A 22,578-nucleotide genomic window follows, 5' to 3' on the forward strand; every position below is an offset into this window, starting at 1 on the left:
TAACCGTGAACCAAGGAATTAAATCTACAACGGAAAGCAGGGGACTGTCGAGATTTAACAAAAACACCAAAGGTACTGTTAATTTTAATGTACAAGCCACTGACCAAACGGCAACAAGTTCAAATAAGGCACGACCATTTGTTCAAACGCTGGACAATAATGCATCTAGTTTTAAAGACATTCTTGAAAAAGTGTATGTATTTGACAAATCTATGAATGTGGAACGTGATATACCACAATTTACAAAAGAAAAGGTTTATAGAAGGAATGAGGAAACATTACAGGATAAGATATATCGTTTAGAAAAAATGCTATATAAATATAAATGCATTGAGATTGATAACAATTATTTACAGCAATGTTTGATTAAACAAGTAGTCCCTCAGGGACTAAGATTTTATAAGTACCCTTTTGGTATTCACTACAGCGAAGATGTATTGTTAGAATTTTATTCTTTTTTTGATGACTGTGGTTTTGCGTTGATAACAAAGCTTATAAAACACAATGAATTGCAACTGGAGAAAATGTTACAAGATGTCAACTGTGCTCAAACTGAAATTGTGGAAGATTTAGCTTTTGAACAATATGAGGGTTTATATGTTAGAATTTTGAAGAGAGTAGAAAATAAGGTAGAAAAAGTATATCAGAGGAAGCAGGGTAAACTATTGAGAGACATTGAGCAGTATAAAAAAGGTAAAAGTTACCCAACTCCCTTTCAAAAAGTATGGAAACAGAACGAAGGCCAAGGAAAAAGGAAAGATAGGAACAATTCAAATGTTAATGAAGGCTGGGGCAATAGGAGAAGTGAAGTATTTGAAAGTTATGAACAGGGAAGATATGCTAATAGGAGAAATGGTCCTTTAGATGAGTTGGATTCATTCCCCGAAACAACAGAAGTTTTTTTAGGACCACGGAGGTCAGAAAGGATAGCAAGCAAACAACGGAATCCATCAGACCTATGTCCACAGGAGCAAATGGGTGGAAGCGATTTTTCATGGAAAAGGATGGGAAGGAGAGGGAAGTAGACACAATTAGAATGGAGAAAAATGGAATTACATTCCTGTATAAGGGATATAAGATACATAATTATGTGAACATGAAATTAGAAAAAGAGCATTTTGAATTGTTCTCAAAGGGATTTAAGTTTGTTAGGTCTACCCCTGGAGATTTAGCAAATATTTTGACAGAGTTGAAAATATATTTGAGGAAGTTAAATTTAAGTCTGTTGAATAAACAGGGTGAACTATTTAAAAGTAACAACACAAATGAACAGGTTAGTCCCTCTATGAGTAACACAGTCAATATCCCTCAAAGTTTAAAAAGAAGTAGTGTCTACAACCCGCCCTTGCACCCTGTTATTTACACCTTTGAGAATATAGTAACTAATGAGGTATACAAAACATACAGTCAAAAGAAATGGCCCAAAAACAACAACCTGAAACAAAAAGAAAATGAACTTCTTAATTCACTTAAGAATAATGGTGACTTGAGGTTCATGCAACCCGACAAAGGTGGGGGTGTGGTTATTTTTGAACAAAAAGTGTATAATGAGATTTTATTTAGCATGTTAAATTCTGGTGAAACCTATGAAACTTGTTCCTTTAACGAGATTCAAATGGCTTACAGAATGATAGATTCATTACTAGAGGAATACCTTACAGAAAACAGAATTGAAAATGGGACATATAATTTTTTGAAACAAAGGTATCCTTGTATTTCCCAATTCTTTGGTATTCCTAAGATACACAAAGATATACAAAACCCCCCCTTCCGTCCTATAGTCTCGGCAAAAGGTTCTAAAACGCACCCATTGGCTGTTTTTATAGACCAAAAGTTAAAAAATGTAGTAAAAAAGCAGGAACACTTAATACAAGATTCATGGGATTTTTTGGGTAAATTTAATGAAGAAACATGGTCTGAAACAAGTAAAATGGTTACAATTGATGTTAAAGACCTTTTTACCTGTATTCCCAGAACAGAAGGATTTGAATTTTTTGAAAAAATGGTCCACAAACATTTAGAGGCCACTTTAGATGAAAAATTATTGTTGTTGGAAATGACAGAAATAGTCCTGGACAATAATTTTATAGCCTTTTTGGGTAAATACTATAGACAAACCATAGGAGTGGCCATGGGGGCAGCTTGTGCCCCCATTTATGCCAATTTGGTTCTCCTTGGATGGGAGGAGGAAAAGGTTTTTACAAGTACATTTATGAAAAACATAAAGGTATATTTTAGGTTTTTAGATGACATCTTCCTCATTTGGGAGGATGGTCACGGAAAGAAAGTGGAAGATTTTATTAAATATATAAATGGAACTTCTAGTTTTTTGTCCTTCACTCATGAGGTCCAGGAACAGTTCATTACTTACTTAGACATAAAGTTAAGTAAAAAAGGAAAAGGTTTCAAGTCCAATGTATTTCGTAAAGAAACCTGGTGTAACTCTTACCTCCACTATAACAGCCAACATCCTTACCACCAAAAGAAAAGTGTCATTAAAGGGCAGGCTGTTAGGGTTGCAAGAATGACCTCCGAAAGAGAGGATCTACTACCTGAGTTCAGATTTTTGATGGAAGCATTCTTAGAAAGAGGCTATCCTATTGAACTTGTTGGTGAAACCTTGGAAGAGGTCTACCTAGGATGGGGGTTGAAATATAAACCACTGTTGGGGCAGAAATGTATTTGTAAAGAACACACAAATTCCAACATGAAGAACTTCCCCAAAGCATGTATTATAGAATACAATGAATTTTCAGAACATTTTACCAGAATAATGGAGGAAAATTGGTCTATCTTAAAGACAAACAAGGAAATTTACGATATAGTGGGGAATAAACCACTTTTGACATATAAGACAGGGATGAATTTTAAAAGGTTGTTTGAGAGAGGAAAATTTGATTTTGATAAAAAAGCAAGGAAAGGTACAATCAAATGTGGCAATTGTCGACAATGTAGATATATTAATGAGGCAGAGGGTACAGTACTCAGGAATGGTCTTAACAGTAAGGTATCCTTTAGTAAGGGCAACTGTCATACTAGAATGTTAGTTTATTTAGCCACCTGCGCCACATGTACAGCCTTTTATATAGGCAAAACAGAGAGGGCACTCAAAGAAAGAGTATACGAACATACTAATGATATTAAGATTAAAAAAGAGACGAGTGCCCTTTACAAACACTCTATGGAATGTGTGGGTTTTGTGGGTTTCAAATTTGCCATTTTAGAAACCATTAAAATGGATAAAGATAGAGGTGATTTGAAAACCATTTATTGGTTAAAGAGATTAAATGGCAGTTGAGACTGAAATCAAATTTTAGGCCTGGTCTCAATGAATATATAAATATCAAAGCTATTCTTGTGGACAAGGCGGCCACAGTCTAAAAACATGTTTTATTCACACAAATAACACCAAACATGTTAGTAAAAGTGTTCTCCCTTTCCTCTTTCATATTGTACATTCCAGACCTCAATAGTTTATTTATTATTAATTTTATTAAATATAATATAATATAATATTTTCATTTTTATATTTATATTGTATTTTGTATTTTGTGTATATATTTTTCCCATATATACAAACACACAATAATTGATTGTTTGTTATGGTTGTTGATTCCTTGGCCTTCTGGTAGCATTTATAGATTATTATAACTTGTATAATATAGTTTTAAACCCTCATATATACAACACATAAATAAATTTTATAGATAAATTTTATAGACAATTTTTAGTGTTAATTAACATGAGCACAATTTTTAAAAAAACATGAAATAGGTTTAAACTGGTTGGTTGACCTTAATGAAATTTAATTATGTTCATTTTTTATATGGACTTTTATTGTTATTTGTATTTATATTTATATTTATATTAAGAATAATTTTGTACAAAGTGAATAAGTGTGTTTTTAAAATGCTAGAATTTCATGTATTTATATGCACAGTTGCACTTTAACATTTGAACATCTAAATTTCAAAAGAAGTGTAGGAATTCATCGAAGGGTTAAAAGTTTTAGTTTTTTAAGTGATTAATTGTATAAATTTAATTTAATTGAACAATTATGTACTTTAAGAATAGTATAAAAATGTGTGGCACTGATTATGAAGTATTCTGAAGAAATCTGCTTAGGGCAGATGAAAGCGCTCAATCTGGTGGATGTTGATGTAATAAAGCCTTTAAAAACGTGTTGGGACGAAGTTTTTATTGGTATTTGGTTGCTGGTTCGAATTCTACTTTATTAATACATTATAATGAAGTCAGGAACAACAGAGGCACATTTAACTGATGCCCATGAATAAAATATTGCTGATTCTTCAGAGGTCAGACACTGCAGCATAAACTAATGACTTTAACATTCGAGGTGAAACCAGATTAAAGTTTTAAAAAGTCTCTCTACCTGGTGCTGGAGTTAAGAGGTGCAAGAGTGCAAGCTTTCTCTCACTAATTCTATATCTTACAACAAAGAAAGAAGGCACACTTACACTCACAAACACGTGGCAGCATCAAGCATGTGAAGGAAGGGCACAGAACAGTTCACTCATAAAAGTTTCTTAAGTTGAGGATGTAACTTACTTGACAAAAATCTCAAAGTGGAACCACGGCTGCAAAATGCGGACAATCCGGAGCACTTGGCTGCTCAGGGAAGGACTCCTACTCCACCTGTTTCCAGTCAGCTAATGCTCCACACCCATGGCAATATTTTTTCACTGTCTTCATTAATGATTTGCGCATGGAATGAAAACTTAAGACCATAATACAATATGCTGACATCTCAACTTTAGTTTGTTCAGCCCTAAATCTTCCCACCTTAGAAACCATCACACAGGAAGTTTTCACCAGTAACAGTTTTAAATGTTGGGACCTGCAAGAGCGAGTCCTGAAGTACAAAGACTGAATGGCCAAATGAACAGACTTGCGTATACTAAGTCTGAGATGCCATTTCTCAGAATATTCTCTTTTCTCCGAGGTATGGTGATCTCAGAGATGGCCTAGACAAGTTCAGGGGGTGGGGGTACTTTAAAAAAGAAGAGTTTTTGGTCTATCTTTCTCTCTCTTTTTTTTTATTGGCTTATCGGCATTTCTTGTGCTGGCATTTCAATAGGGAGCCAGTTTTCACCTCTATAGATTGTTCTTAAACCCCAACAAAACAAAACCAATCCTAATCCTTCCCAAAAATAAAACAGCATTGACCTTATCTCCTCAAACAGCACAAAAATTGAAAATGTCACAACACAAAATTATAGGAGTTATCACTGATAAGTTACTGTTCAATCTGCATAGTGACAATGCAGTCAGAAAGGCACACTTCAAACTAAGCTGTCTTTACTTAGCAAAGTGATCATAGGAAAAAAAACTGACACCTCCCTCCTCCTTCCTACCCTACTACATGCCTTATCAGTATTAACAATTCTCAGTTCTTCCACTAACACAAACTAGAAAACACCTACAGTGGATATGAAAAAAATGTACACACCCTCGTTAAAATGGCAGATTTTTATGATATAAAAAAATGAGACCGCAATAAATCATTTCAAAAATTTTCCCACCTTTAATGTGACCTATAACCTGTACAATTCAATTGAAAAACAAGCAAATCTGTTAGGGGAAAAAATACAAAAAATAAAAAACATACAATAAGCTAGTTACATAAATGTGCACACCCTTAAACTAATACTTTGTTGAAGCACCTTTTGATTTAATTACAGCATTCAGTCTTCCTGGGTACACACCTGCCATCAATTAAAGAGACTCTGATTAACCCCAAATAAAGTTCAGCTGTCCTAGTAGGATTTTCCTGAAATTTACTCAGTTGCCTGCTACAGCAAAAGCCATGGTTCACACAGAGCTTACAAAGCATCAAGGGGATCTCATTGTTGAAAGGTATCAGTCAGGAGAAGGGTACAAAAATATTTCCACAGCATTGTATATACCACGGAACACAGTGAAGACAGTCATCAAAAAGTGGAGAAAATATGGGACAACAGTGACATTGCAAAGAAGTGGATGTCCCTCCAAAATTGATGAAAAGACAAGATGAAAACCAGTCAGGGAGGCAACACTGAAATAGTTGCAGGAATTTCTGACAAGTACTGGTTGTGTACTACGTGCGACAATTTCCTGTATTCTTCATAAGTCTGGACTATGGGGTAGGGCTGCAAGACAGAAGCCTTTTCTTACACAGAAAACCTCCAAGCACAGCTAAAATTTGCAACACAATACATCAAGTATCCTTAAAGTATGTGGGAAAATGTGTTATGGTCTGATGAGACCAAGGTTGAACTTTCTGGCCACAATTCCAAAAGGTACATTTGGCGCAAAAACAACACTTCGCATCACCAAAAGAATACTATCCCCATGGTGAAGCATGGTGGTGGCAGTATCATGCTTCAGGGTTGCTTTTCTTCAGCTGGAACTAAGGCTTTAGTCAAGGTGGAGGGAATTATGAACAGTTCCAAATACTAGTCACTTCTGGCCAAAAACCTTTAACTTTCTACTAGAAAGCTGAAGATGAACAGGAATTTCACCTTCCAACACAACAATGACCCCAAGCATACATCCAAATCAACAATAGAATGGCTTCACCAGAAGAAAATTAAAGTTTTGGAATGGCCCAGCCAGAGCCCAGACCTAAATCCAATAGAAAATCTGTGGGGTGACCTGAAGAGGGCTGTGCACACGAGATGCCCTCACAATCTGACAGATTTGGAGCACTTTTGCAAAGAAGAGTGGGCAAATATTGCAAAGTCAAGATGTGCCATGCTGATAGACTCCTACCCAAGAAGACTGAATAATCCTACCCAAGAAGACCGACTACTGTAATTAAATCAAAAGGTGCTTCAAAGTATTAGTTTAAGGGTGTGCACACTTATGCAACCAGCTTATTATATGTTTTTTATTGTTTATATTTTTCCCCTAACAGATTTGTTTTTCACTTGGATTGTACAGGTTATAGGTCACATTAAAGGTGGAGAAAGTTTTGAAATGATTAATCGTGGTCTCATTTTTTTATATCACAAAAACCTGGCATTTTAACAGGAGTGTGTACACTTTTTATATCCACTGTATAACAAAATTAGTAAATTTACCTGCAGCCTCCTAAACCTGTGCCACCACTGCATGGTGATAAACACTCTCAACTGACAAACTTCATTAACACATTACCCTCTCCCAGCAACTCATAGCGCACAAAATACTTTACCATCCACTTAAAACACCCTTACTGTCAAATCTCAACCAATGGCTTGTACCACGTAGCACCCTAAGATTCTTAGAACTTAAACTAATTTGCAAATAAATCAAAACAATAATTATGGACTTGCTATTCTATTGTCATCTCCAAGGCTTCCAAACCCTATCAGGCTTTTAAATAGCCTGTAACATTTCAAATCTGCCCTAAAATATCACCTGGCAACTAATAAGTTATTCAACTGTATCACACCTACCATTTGAATTATACAATCTTAACTATGTCTGCTATGGATACTGTACACGTGTATTAATATAGTATTTTTGATTTTATCTACAAAATTATGAAAACATGTATTTCGTTAATCTAATATTCTTTGTAAATAATGTTTCTTGACTGTTTACTTTGAAATGCCTTGCAAATAAGGTTTGACTGTCTTCCTTTTGAATTGCCAAAAATGTATTTGTATCATTGTTTTGGAGCTTTTCTCCCCAGGCCTCCACTGAAAATGCAAATTGCACTTCCCATATGGACATTCTGAAAAAAACAAAAGTAAATAAAGGGTACCCAAATCCAAATGCTCATCTGTGGTCCTTGCCATTTTTTATTCCCAAAGTATACATTGTTTCTCTAGACCTCACACTTTTATCTAGATATGCTGGTAATAACTCAAAAGGCCAAAGAGACTGCTTTTTCCAGCTTATGTCCTTACATTTTGGACTTAATACTGTTTCCCAACATGCTCACAAAGAGTCTAGCACCTTTAGTAGCTTTTCTGGGAGCCAGAGGAGTGCACATTTAACCATATAGAGACAGTTGCTTATTGCAAGTCAAAGGAGGGATGGACTGTAGAACAAATATAGTTAACCTTTGCACTTTCTGAAGATTCTAGAGTTTTTCCCCTGAGTGTTCCAAAGTCCAGTTTGATGTACAGTAATCAGGTTGTTCCTGGGAACCCCTATAAATGGGGAGAACAAGGTGTATCTACATATGCAGAAAGCAGTGTGTTGTAAGAGGTGTTTGTCAACATGCCCAGACTTCCATAATGACAAGTGAATTCCTCAGAACTCTGGGGATTCTTGGTCTCTGTCATCCTCATTCCTCATGGTACTACTGCCAAAGCTCCATAAGCAATGGATACAGACCTACATGAAATCTCACTGGAGGCAGCACTCTCAGCCTCTGGCCAATGAAATATCTGTCCTTCCACATATGTAACAGTTTACCTAGTGGAGCTCTGTGGTGAGGATAAACATGAGTATTCCTTTCTCCCTACCTGATCACAACCAAATCCTTGCAGTGAATATCAAAGACAAGGCTGGGTCAGTTTCTTCAGGAAACCTTAAGTTCCAGAATAGGTGAACTCAGGCTTTCCACATCAGTCTAAAAAGTTTTTTTCAGCCTATATGGAAGCCAGGAGTAGTGGTGTTAACCATAGCAGAAGCACAATCGTGTTACATATGGGGTGCATATATTCATGTTGTCTTCAGCTTGGCAGTGCAACCTCAAGAGTTGAGTATTCAGACTTGTATGGGGCATCCTACATCTCTGGAAATGCCATTCGAATGTCTGATACCCTGGGCAAGGAGAAAGCAGGCAAGAATGGTAGCTGAGCAAAACTGCATTCTGCAGCCCAAGAGATCAGGGGAAGCCAAACATAAACATGCTCACCTCTATGGAAAAATTGTCTCTTTTTCTGACATTGCAAAAAGCTTCCATGCAGGAGGCTTGGGCAGTGGATACTTTCTGCTTCTCATTAGGATAATCTGTGCACTTGCCCCACTATACGCACCTTTGAGCAGAGCAACTGCAAAAGGTGTGGCTAAGAGAACAATCCTGGTAACCTCTAGTGGCCAACATAGCACTGTTTTCCCAAGTTGTGCAGCTGGAAAAAGAACTACCATTGAACTTACCTCTGGCTGTAGTCCTACTCATATAAATGTTCAGTACCTTATTATGATCCAATTTACAGAAGCATAAATATGGGCTGTCTAGAAAATCTGGCATTGATTATTGTCAGGTGCAGTTTGAAGATGTGCTTGAAGTCCTGAAGATCAAACACAAGGAAGGCCTAACTCATAAAATGGAGGAGATTCTTTATCTAGTGCAAGCAAAAGGGCAATATTCCATCCCTAGAAGTATTATTCCTGATCCTATCATACCTGTGGGATCTTCTTACAGTAGGTTTGTTCTTACTGTGCTTGGAGTTTACATGTCACCCTATCACTGCATCTACCCTAATCATTTGTTAAAGAAGCAGTTACTCTGGGTAATAATATGCTGTGTTTCCCCCCAGGTTTGTTATATCCCCCCATTAAGACTTTAACTTTATTCCGCAATAAAAATAAAATAAGTAATTACTTAAGTGCCATTTGATACAACAGGTATTGTCTCATTGAGATACATATCGTGGAAAGCAGCCTTTTTGGTGGCTTTCACTCCTGGGTAAAGTATTTTAGAACTATACATCCTAATATGTCAAGAGCCAGTCAGTTTTACAAAAAGACAGGATCAGCCTTAGAACCAATTACTTTTTCATGCCAAAAGTAGTTTTGGGGTTCCAAGTCATACAATCTAATCACTGCACTGCTCCAGGCCACAAAATACAACAGGAAAGAGCTTGGCATCACTTGGACAAGTAATAAATTACTTGAATAAGGTGAATGAATTTGGGGGGGGCATCTATTTTATAGACTTTCATCCCAAGAAAGCTAGATAAACCAGCCAATCTCTAAATAGGCAGCTGTATTTTTTATTTTGCTATGAAAGGCATGAAACAAGCTTGCAATGCCAAGTGAACATACTCTACAGAGAGTGGATTACCTGTCAGTAGCCTTATGTAAATATGTCTGAGCTCAAACCATTTGTGAGGTAGCCACTAGGTCCTCATCCACACTTTTTCCAAGCACTGTAAACTGGATTCAGTCCAGGAATGGAACAGGATTCTGAATAGTGTTCCTGTGGAACCTTATGTAATAAGGGATGTAATCTCCTCCCAGTTTGGCTACTGCTTTGGGTTTCTCCCCATTAGTAAGCAATTCCTCTGTATCAGTGATCCATATGAAGATTGGTTGCATGAAAAAATGACCATAAAAGTAGATGTAAATGTAGGTTCCCTGATACAATATTAGTTTCAACCCTCCTTTCCCATTAGGAGGCTGCATCCTACAAAGGGCACAGTTCTTTGGAAAATAGCTGAGCAGAAAGAAAAGGAAGAATGTAGGATATGCTTAAATCCCTGACAGTGTCTGCAGTGCCTATTCATTGTAAAAATGCTGAGGGACTGGAATTTAGATGTTTTAAGCCTTGCTTTTTTATAACAAAAACAGATGTTTTAGTGGGTGTCTTCTAGTCAAAGGACATATCCATTTTGTTTCACCAGTAAAATAACAGAATATGCCACAGGCTAACTACCTTGCTTATCAGCAACACAGGCAAGCATCCTCACAATGGGAAGAAGGTTACCTGCACTGAGGCAGCCGTAATCTCTGGAAGTTGAAACAGTGGGCCAGATGTCTGCTAATTTCTATTGGTAAGGAATTCTACTCCCAATCTGATCAGCATTCAACCATCTATAAGACCTACTGCAAGCAATTAACAGTCAAAGCCACACCCAAACTACCAAAGCCCAGGCACACCAAAGATTTCCACCCAATGCCTATATTCCCTACAGCAGGAGAAACATTTGAAAGTTTTACTTTTTATCACCTTTACCAAATTATCCCTTAAGCCATAAACATACATTTATATAAATGAAAACAAACGGTATTAACATGGTCCTAGTTACAAACATTATACATCACACATGTTTTTGTATAACTGTCATTGATCCAGTATTACATTTATTGTTAAATTCCTGCCTTCCCTTAAATCTCAGTCCTCCTCTAAAACACTATTCAGCTTGTAATGTTCCCAGAATTTCCATTGTTTTTCTTTGTAATTTGCTCCAACCCCTTTCTAAAGATCCCAGTTTTATTTTTGCTACAATATTCAATACTTAAAATACAGTTGGTTTAGACTTGGATCTTCATTTTGTAGTAATTGCTTTTTTGGCAGCCAACAGAATTAAACTTAATAAGGCCTTACTATGTCTAAGCAATTAAGATTCTGTATCCCAGCTCAAAAAAAAAAATAATAATTTCCTTAGTTAGCAGCCATTTGCCCACCCAATATTTCTACCAGAGTACTCCCTAGGGAATTTTGGAAGTCTGCCAACTTATTATACTCCCAAAACATATGTTCCTAATTACTTCCTCCATCTATATCACATCTCCAACATTTGCCATCTACCTGAGGAAACATTCTTTGGAGTCTATTTGGGATTTAAAACTTCTAGACTTTGTTGCATTCTTTGGAGCCATTCCTCCCATTGTTTCTTTGTGAACTGATTATCCAAACTGTCTTCCCAGTCTTTTCTAACCTCCTCTGATTCCTATAGTTATTGTGCAATATTTTATATGCCCCACTAATTATCCCTTTAACAGCAAATTCTGTTATAGATTCAACTAAAAACTCTAGCAGAGCACGTCTTTCATTTAGATTTCCCATATCCCTTTTTTGTTCTTGTCCTCTATCAGCCCTGATAGGAAGGCAGTCTCTTGCCTGCAGTCCAGGTGTCTTTTTGGCCTCTTCCCATTTTATTACCTTCCCTCTCTCTAGTTATTTACTCCCAGTACCTTGATTCCTTTGCCAATTTTCTCCAATAAATTCCAGCCCCCTCTTGCCTGTTGTCTGGACCCCTAATTGCAATCATCCTTATCTGCAAAATCTCCTTTCTTTATTCTTGTGTTGGCTTAGTTCTTAGCAAATTGTTTCTACTTTGTGGATATAATATCCTGTGTGGCTGCTGTTTTCCTTAAGGATCTGCATCCAAAATTCTACTCTCTCCTTATTTCTTGAATCCCCTGCATTTCATCATCATCCCTTTCCACTTTGGGTTACAGCTTTTTGCTTGTGTTGTGTATATGAGACTTAATTGTATAGCTTTAAAATATCCCCTCAAATAAGGTAATCCTAAAAAACATTGCTCTTATGGATGGGTCAACTTATCCCACTTGACCCTGCCCCCTCCCCTGATAAATTTGTTCAACTCTGTTAGTTATTATCCAAAACGTCTCCAGTGGGTGATAAAAATATGTCTAGCATATATAAAACTAAAGGGACTACAACATTTCACTGCTTGTATCTTGCTATCCATATTCATAAATAAGATTGTCCAGTTTCTAATCTTCTCCCACATATCCTTAGCTGCCATAAGATAATCCTTTTTAAGCCATAATATTTCATTTTATCATATCCTGATAACTATGGGTACTGTGGAGCAATTCATATGTGGGTACATAGTTTACAACTATAACCTTTCTTTTATCTTCATTAACCTTATGTCCCAAAAAGACTTGAAACTGTCTCAAGATGTTACACGACACTGACATGTTCTTTTCTGGTTTTAACAGGTACAAAATATTTTCTGCAAATAAAGCCAACTTTTCTTGATTGCCATATCAGTTACATCTGTGAATTTCTGAGTCCCTTATTTTCTTTGCCAATGGCTTTAAATATAAAGCCAATAACAAAGGGGAAGGAGGACACCTCTGCCTAGTTCCTCTATTCAGACACAACTTATCAGAGAAGAACCCTCCCACTTTAATATTTTGCCTCTGTTCCTTTATATAGCCTCCTAACTATCCCTCATATATTCTTCTAATTAACCTTATTATTGTATCATAGAATGCAAATGCTTTCATTGCCCTGCTCAAAAATCCCAGTTTACTCTTTGAATCTTCCCTCTGCCTGTCTTATCCTAATACCTTCAACTTCTCCTCAGGCTTCCCCCCTCTCACTCACACCACCTTTGCCTCCTTTTGTCTTTTTCTCTAGCAGTCCCCTAACAGTAGACGTGCCTTCACTCTGCCTCCAGCTGAACTGAAGCTGTCCGTCACAGCATACCCTGAGAGTGTGCCAAGACACTACCAGACTTCCATTAGCAAACTGCAGCAAGTAAAGGAATAAAAATCTGATTAAGTGAAGGTCACAGCTGTATGGAAATAGCTATTGTACAGCTAACCTGTCTCTTGTAAAGTTAGAGGAGTACACTCTACTAGATGCTACCAGCCGTCCATTTCTCCTTGTCTGTCCTCACTGAATTACTGGTTACACATTCCCCATAAAAATCCCCATTTAAATTTTAAAACTCCTTGGCCCCAGTCCCCAATCTCTTCAAATTCCATACAGCTAACAGGAAACCATTTTTGAACCTAGGTAGCCTTAAAATACTGCAAGAATAAAGTGTTACCTGATTGCTTTTTTTCTCTTGTTGCCTGGTCCATGCCGTGACTGAACCCAGTCCATTCGCCCTCAATCTGCTCAGGCTCACTCGGATCCCCTACCTTACACCCATTCTCACCCATCCCCGCTTCAATTACATTTATTCTCACATAGGCTTCTGCCATCATTAACTCCCATCCAATCACAGTTCTTCCCATTACCTCATGCATTACTCTGTACATCTCACATACTAGCGTACATAGCCCTCCTTTCTCCACCCCCTTATCAAAGCCTTATTAGTATACATCCTATACTAACTACATCTGCCAGTTTACATTATTAGTATACATCCTACACTAACTACATCAACCAGTTTACATTATTTGTATACATCCTTTACTAACTACGACTATCTAGACCCCCACTATTACCCACCTCACCAAAATGCCACTTAAATATAAACTGATACCCTACCTCCTGTTACTACCCTAAAACCATCCTACTACAACTTACCCCTTTGCAATTTGTCACTATCTACCACATACCATCATCAACAACCTCCATTCATAAACTAAAACCCAGAACCTTCTCTGACATTTCACCTAACCTATAGCCTATAAACAACATCCTCTGCTTTAAATAAAAATTTCTCCCCATAAATGACAAAATTAACATTAACCATACCCCCTACCTTCACTATAACATGAAAAAGAGACAAGAGCCCACTGCCATCCTACTCAAATACTCCAAGCTAATCTTAAGTGGGGATATCCATCCCAGCCTTGGTCCTCCCTCCCCATTTCCCAACACACATTGCCTCTATAAGTCTCTAAACCTAACTACAATTAACCTGCAAAGCATTAGAAACAAAATCCCTGACTTCCATGCCTGGATAACGCACAATAAACCCAACAGTATTGCCGCTACAGAAACATGGGTAAAACCATTCATCAAAAGCTGAATTCTTTCCCCCTGGCTTTGCTTGCCTGCACAAAGACAGTCCCCAAAAAAAGTTGGTGGGGTAGCTCTGATTTACCCAAACACCTTCAATATAGTCCCTACAACTCACTCATACCCAGCTTCGTTACAGCAGAAATCTTAATAGCCTTCCTAAAAATCAGTGAGAATAAAAACCTCTGTATCATTGCTCTGTATATCCCCCCTGGCAATAATATCCCTATACTAGAGGAAGTCCTACCCTGGACTTCCAACAACATAACTACAGAAACAATAATTCTGATTTCTTGCAGAACCCCCCCCCCCCAACAACATTAACCTACATAACTACAGCCAGCTAATTGCTGACATTACCAAACCCAACAAAGACAACAGCCATGAAACAATCTTAGATGAGATCATGGTCTCTGTCCCTAATATAATTGCCACAGCAAGAACATTCCCAAACAGCATCAGTGACAACTTACCAGCCTTTATAGTACACAAAACTACAACTGCATTACACAAACATCAGTATAAAAATACTAGAGACTTATCACAGTTTTCCCCCCACAACCTTTAACAATTCCCTACAAAGCATTAACTGGGAACCCTTAAAAACACTCCCTCAGTCTAGACAATGCAGTACAATATTTCAATTCCTCATTCCTTAATATTTTGAATAGCCTTGCACCCCACCCCCCTCAACTAAAATGCATAAAATCCTTGAATGCCCCATGTCTCTCTAGAGCTACCAAACAGAACATGGTCACCAGGGACAAAGCCTGGAAGCTTTGGCAAAAGCACAAAAAACCCTCTGACCTCATAATCTACAGACACCTTCACAACCAAGTAAAGCACCAAATCATTAAGGATAAACCCTCTGACCTCATAATCTACAGACATCTTCACAACCAAGTAAAGCACCAAATCATTAAGGATAAAAAAGAATAGTGTCATACTTTACAAAACCAACACAGACTTAACCCTAAACATTTCTGGAGCTCAATCAACAGCCTTCTATGCCCTGGATCAGAAACTAACCCCTGAAAAGACCCGGAAAAAAAAAACATGGAAATTGCCACACTTTTCAACATTTATTTTATTGACATTATAGTTAAATCTCACTGCCAACTCCCCCTCAAACTAATACTAATGAACCAGACCCTCCTACTACTAATACCTCCCCTGCCCATACATACAACTTCCCTCTAGTTCTTATTACCACAGCCATAGTAAATAAACTGCTTCTGAAATTAAAACCATGCACTAATGCCCCTGACAACCTCCCTCCAGAATTCCTACAAAAAGCAGGAAATTCCATTGCATATCCTGTCAGCATGCTTCTAATTGGTCCATTCAAGAGTCTTATGTTCCTTCCATTTGGAAAAAAGCATTTATCCTCCCACTCTACAATGGCAGAAGCAATATAGATGTCTCCAACTTTCGACCCATTGCCATTCTTTCTCCTATCTCAAAAATCCTCAAAAAATGTATCTACAGCCAAGTCCTTAACTATTTACTTGACAATAACATGCAATTGCCAACCCAGCATGGTTTTAGACCAGGACATAGGACCACTACAGCTAATATTTCCTTCTGTGACTCTATCAATCGGGGCCATGATGCCAGAAAACTTGCCTCCTCCTTATTTCTCGATCTGTCCAAAGCCTTTGATACTAACTCCCACTATCTTCTTCTTAGAAAACTATCCAACATAGGTATTTCTCCCTTGGGTCTATATTAGAACACCAAACATTCAAAATTCCGAGTGTTCTAATATCGACCCATTTTCAGCGAATGCTGAAAATATCGAAGAAATAGAAAACCTATTTTTTTCCTAGGAAAAGAATTCGGTTGTCCGTTTCTGTTGCTTCTGTATTTTCAGCACTGTGGTGGAAAATTACAGGACGGGTTCAGGTAAGTGTGCGATTGTGTGGATGTGCGGGTTAGGGCGTGTTAGGTTAGTTAGGGTTAGGGCGCGGGTGAGGTGACTGTGCAATAGTGACGGACCTTAGGGTTAGGGTTAAGGTAAGTGGATAGTTAGTAGTGTATGTATAGTTTAGTGTAGGGTTAGGTGTAAGAGTTTAGGTGTATGTGTGTGTGGATTACTGTTTGTTTGGTGTGCTTGTGTTGTGTGTATGTGTTTTGGAACAGCAAATTATTTCCCTAAGAAAAAATTTGCTGTTCTGTATGTTCGATGTTTTAAATTTTCGATTTGTAGGGTTCGATATTAGAACACTCGAAATTTTGAAACTTTGGTGTTCTAATGTAGACCCCTCTCCCTCTACCCTATACTGGTTTTCCAACTACCTCTCAGACAGACAACATGCTACAAGGTGGCAAAACTCCTCTCCTTTCCTTAACACCACTACAGGTGCTCTCCGAGGGTCTATCTTAGGCCCACTACTTTACAGCATTTTCATCAATGACTTCCACTCTAGTCTTGCTCAGGGAACAGTCACCCAATATGTAGATGACTTTACTATCATCTGTACTGCCAACTCCCCACATGGACTTCAGAAACTTACCCAAGCAGCCCTCAGCTCCACTGAGATATGGATGGCTAACAACCATCTAGCAGTAAAAGACGGTCCCTGCACATTAGGCAATTGCACGGCTTTAACCACAATGTAGAAAGCAAAAAGTAAGCCAGCAAACTATGGTGTTGATACAAATACAAAATATTTATTGCATGTCAGCAAAAGAAATAGCAAACAAACCGGTTTCAGCTATAATGGTTACATAGCCTTCCTCAGAGTTAATAAAGTAAAAAAGGTCAAGCTTCCTTTATGCATGACATCAAACACAACAAACAAACTGACTGGTCAAGTTACAAATGTTCATTAAGCCCCTTTAGGCCCCACTATAAAAGCGCAGGGAGAAAGCACTCCAAAAATAGAGAACATGAAGGGGTTGCTGAAATTGTTAACTCAGAAATAAATGTATGCAATAACAATGTTTTAAACATTTCGAATGTTATGTTGTCACAAACACAAACAAATCTACTTAATAAAGGCCTGAACTTTATTCCAAGTTTCTTTGTTTCTGAAGATAATTTAGCCCAGGATGTAATAGCATTTTGTAGGTTATTGAACCCAAGGTTACATTTTCAAGAAACTATTGATGGTGATTCTGATAGGGTTTTTACTTATCATAGGTCCAAATTTCTACCACCTGTGCACCACAATGTTCAGTTATTCCAAACAAGTCTACTTAAGGATTTCCATTTCCATTCTAGAGAACTGAGTTGTAAGGCAAATAGCCTCTCAAAGACTGAACTTGAAGTCTTACATGAATTAGAGAATAATAATGATCTGGTCATCCTTTCTGTTGACAAAGTTGGGGCTGTTATGGTCATGAACTGGGCTCAATATGATGCCGAAGCACATAAACAACTTAGTGACAGGTGCTATTATGTTAATATGCCTTTGGATCCAACATTTAGATTCAAAAAACAAATTGATGATTTTCTATTTTCTGCCAGACAGGAAGGTATCATTTCGGATACAACCATGTACCACCTTACGGTATCAGATCCTATGAATCAATATATTTACTTTCTACCTAAGATTCATAAAGATCTTTTTAATCCACCAGGTAGACCGATTGTCTCGGGCAGAGGGTCCATCACTGAGCCCCTTTCACAATTTCTCACCAAATTTCTGCAACCACTATTGAAATGGGTCCATTCTAGAATCAAGGACACTACAGAATTTTTACACATAATTTCTGAAACACAATTGGAACAAGGATGGCTATTATGTACTCTTGATGTCAGTGCACTTTACACCAACATACCACATGGGGCTGGTTTGGAAGGCATAAAATACTGGCTATACAAATCAAATCTATATCAACCTGGTTTCAACACCTTTCTGATATGCCTCACTGAACATGTCCTTACCAAAATTGTCTTCTTCTACCAGGAGCAATGCTATTGACAGGTACAAGGAACAGCAATGGGGGCATCTTTTGCCCCCATTTACGTGGAACTTTTCATGGCATATGTAGAGGAACATCTTATTTATGATAATGCACATAATATTTACCTGGAAGAGATTGACATTTGCAGAAGATTTTTGGATGATTGCTGGATGGTATGGAGATCAGATGTGGATTATTTGATGGAATTTGTGGGTTATCTTAATGAGAATAAATGGGGCCTACAATTCATGGTGAATTATAATTTGGAACAAATAATGTATCTTGATGTTCTGGTCACCAGAAATACTGATCATACTTTACAAACTGAGGTATTTTACAAATAGCCACAATATAATTCCCTTCTCCATGCACCTAGCTTTCATCCACCTCATATAGCTACGAATATTCCAAAGTCACAGTTCATAAGAATGAGATGCATTTGTTCACAGCAATCTACTTATGAACACTTTAGGAAATATCTAACTAATAGATTTCATGGCAGAGGTTATAAAATGGGACATGTTCTAGGTGCGGGCAAATAGAGAGGATCTCTTAAAATATGAAATATAATGATAAACATCAAACAATTAACTCAGACATTTGGTTGACAACTACATATTTATGAATACTGATACACTAATGAACAGTGCACAAAGACATTGGAACATCTTTTTGGCTGACAACTTATCGCAATTCCTTCGGGAGAAATGTCGTTTTTCATTTCGTAGGGGCAGAAATTTGGGTTCACATCTAAGCCATTATAAACGAGGGTCCAGGACCTCCACACCTTTTAGTACACAAACAATTATGATGGGGGACATACTAGTCGGGTGTACACCCTGTGGCCATTGTAGTTGCTGCAACAGAATTATGAAATCTAAACAATTCACAAGTAAAAATTTGGAGAATGTATTTGATATCTGATTTTTTGCTAACTGCAGCAGTGATTGGGTGATTTATTTGGCTACTTGCAGTTGTTCAGCATTCTATGTGGGTCAGACTTCGAGACCACTTAGAATAAGGATATCAGAACATATCAGTGATATGAGGACGAAGAAACCCAGCAGCGCATTATATAAGCATTCCTTAACACATCCTACAGCTTCTTTTAGATTTATGGTGATAGATAAAATTGGGGGCAGCAGATCAACAAAAGCTTGGTGGCATACTATTCTTGATGCTAAAGAAAAGAAGTGGATAATTAAATTGGGTGGACTTTTTCCATCAGGACTTAATGAACATCTGTAACTTGTTCAATCAGTTTGTTTGTTGTGTTTGATGTCATGCATAAAGGAAGCTTGATCTTTTTTAACTCTGAGGAAGGCTATGTAACCATTACAGCTGAAACCGGTTTGTTTGCTATTTCTTTTGCTGACATGCAATAAATATTTTATATTTGTATCAGCACCACAGTTTGCTGGCTTACTTTTTGCTTGATAATAACCATCTAGCATTAAATCCTAAAAAACTAAACTAGTGTTATTTACCCCTAAGAAGTCCACCACCTTAAACAAAGACACTTTCTGTATTCTCTCCAATGACAGCATTTCTACTGAGGTTGTCACACATAGGTGACACCACAGATGAATCCCTAACTTTTGACATGCATATTCACAACATTAAAAAAGTACACCAGAAATTTGGCATGCTATATCGACACAAAACATTCCTCAACTACTCTAGCAAATTAGCCCTTGCCTCCTCCTTCCTGCTCCCCTCTCTTCTTTATGGCTCTCCTCTTTTCACCAATATACTAGTCTGTCTTAAATCCAAACTACACTCACAAACAAAACTGCAAAGTTTGTCACCATTGGACACCACTTATCTCACCAATGCATCTATCTTCGATTACTGAACTGGCTAGAACTACCTCATCACCTTACATATATTCAACTAACTACTGCACATAAACTAATACACAACCCATTCAACTGCCCTGCCCTTTCTAATCTATTTACTCTATACCACCCAAATAGGCCTCTCTGCTCTGAAAATCAAATGCTCCCAGAGGGAGACAAACCCAACCTCTCTGCTGTACAATGGCTCCACTCCTTTCCCACTGCTAAACTATAGAACTCTCTCCCATCCTCACTTAGAGCCACTAGCAATACATCTAACTTTAATAAATCTTTGAAACATCATCTCTCCTCCCACTGGCAATGCCCTTGCGCTAACTCCTTGCAGCCCACAACCTGACATTGTCTCTTCCCTTCTTCTACTCCCACCTTTCTTCCCTCCTTCCCTTACTACCTCCAATACCTTCACCTTTACTCCTTGATAGATAAACCACTTATGTACCCTTGTGCAAATGTACTGTCAACTGTTATTTTTGACACAGCTGCAGTGCCCCTTTCTGTGTCAACAATTATGTTGTACTGTAAGTAATCAGATTTACTCACAACTGCATTGCCTTACTTTCTTTCTTTGTCAAAACTCTTATGCAGTTTAATCTGTTATAATTGCTATCTGTGTTTTTATCAAATTGTATGTATTGTATTGTTATTTGAGCTTGTATCAAATTGTATGTATTGTATATGTCACTGTTGAGCTTTTCTCTCCAGGCCTCCACTGAAAATGGGCACTTTTTGGCCCAATGGACCTTCCCAGTAAACAAATTATATAAGTAAATAAATAAATAATGTTTTCTTTGCTTCAAGACCCACAAAAAAGCTATATTTTCTTACACTCTGCTTCTCTCTGGCTCATCATTGTCCTATTAATATTGTCAAATGTTTGCCTCCCCAGCCACAAAACCACACTCATCCATATCTGTCACTTTGGCAAAACCTTTGTCATTCTTTTAGCTATTATACATATAAATACTTTATGGTTTAAAATTGAAATGGACCTATATGAAGCTGAGTGTGATGAATCTTTACCATCTAAGTATTACAGCCACCACAACCTTCTTCCAGGATGTTGGTGCTTCCCCCCTTTAAAAATATTGTAAAACAAAACCTTCCAGATCTTTATCACTTTCTTCCCTCCTAGCTTCAAACTTCTACAGGAAAGCCATGTACTTTTGGAGACTTTCTTGCAGATTGATTGTAAGTCACTGTTTTTATCTGATCTCCTCCTATCTTAACTGTTAATTGTTGAACCTCGTCTACCTTTAACCTTGGCATAGTTAAGTCTTCCATAAATATATCTGTTTTCTTTCTTGATTTCCACATTTATCTGCTTTATACAAATGTTCATAACATTTCTGAAATGTCTCTAACACCTCTACAGGGTATCTTGTTATGTTTCTTGTTAATGGCTCCCTAAGTTTTACAGCAACCCTTTTCCTTTCTGTTGCCTATGTCATTGTGCTAAAGAATGTTGTGCTCTGGAGCTATTATCAAAAAAATTTGCTTAACAGCAATCTTTCTTACCTCATGCATATTATCCAGATACTCCCTTATTTTCTCTTTAGCACTCTGCAATTGCACCTCTTCTTGTTCTATGAGAGTCCCCTTATTCTGCAATACTTTAACCCTTGTCAGCCCCTCTAAATAATTCCTGGTACTTCTTAACCACATTTCTTTCTTTTATTTCTACCTTGTATTTAAACTCAACTTTCATTTTATCCCACTCACTAGTTATAAATTTCTTGTCTTCCTTAATAACTCTGAAATAATTCCCACTACCCATTCCTTAAATTCCTCCCTTTTTAAAAGGTGGGTGGGGAAGTGCCACTGCCTCATTTTGACTTCATTACACTGCATTTTTATCTAGGTTGTTACTGGTGCATGATCTGAAATTGTTATTGGATGTGTGTCAAAGCTTTCAATTAAATGCACATGTTCTTGTACAATATAATGTCTGCCTAGTCTAGCCTAGTTATTTTTCCTTGCTGTTTCTTTTTTAACACATTTATTAAATTATCACTTAAGACATAGGCAAACGTACATTAACAGAAAAGAAAGCAAAAGACTTACAATGTTTCTTTTTAAATACAGTATAAATCACATACATTTTCTTTGCTATAGTCATCAGTCCACATTATAAACAATGTCTGAATTCCTGTTTTCCTTAAACCTCACTCCTCCTCATTCTCCTCTAGAATATTATTATTATTATTATTATTATTATTATTATTATTTCTATTTACTTCTATGTGATTTGCTCCTTCCCTTTTCTAAAGATCCCTCTTCCAGTTATTTTATCTATTTTTATAATATTCAATATCTCAGACAGAGTTGTTGTAGACTTTGATTTCCATTTTCTAGTAATTGCTTTTTTGGCAGCCAACAGAATTAATTTTAATAAGGCCTTACTATGTCTAG

Source organism: Protopterus annectens, chromosome 2.part0 (genome assembly GCF_019279795.1).
Source record: "Protopterus annectens isolate FY-2018-M chromosome 2.part0, PAN1.0, whole genome shotgun sequence".
In the NCBI taxonomy this organism is placed as follows: Eukaryota; Metazoa; Chordata; order Ceratodontiformes; family Protopteridae; genus Protopterus; species Protopterus annectens.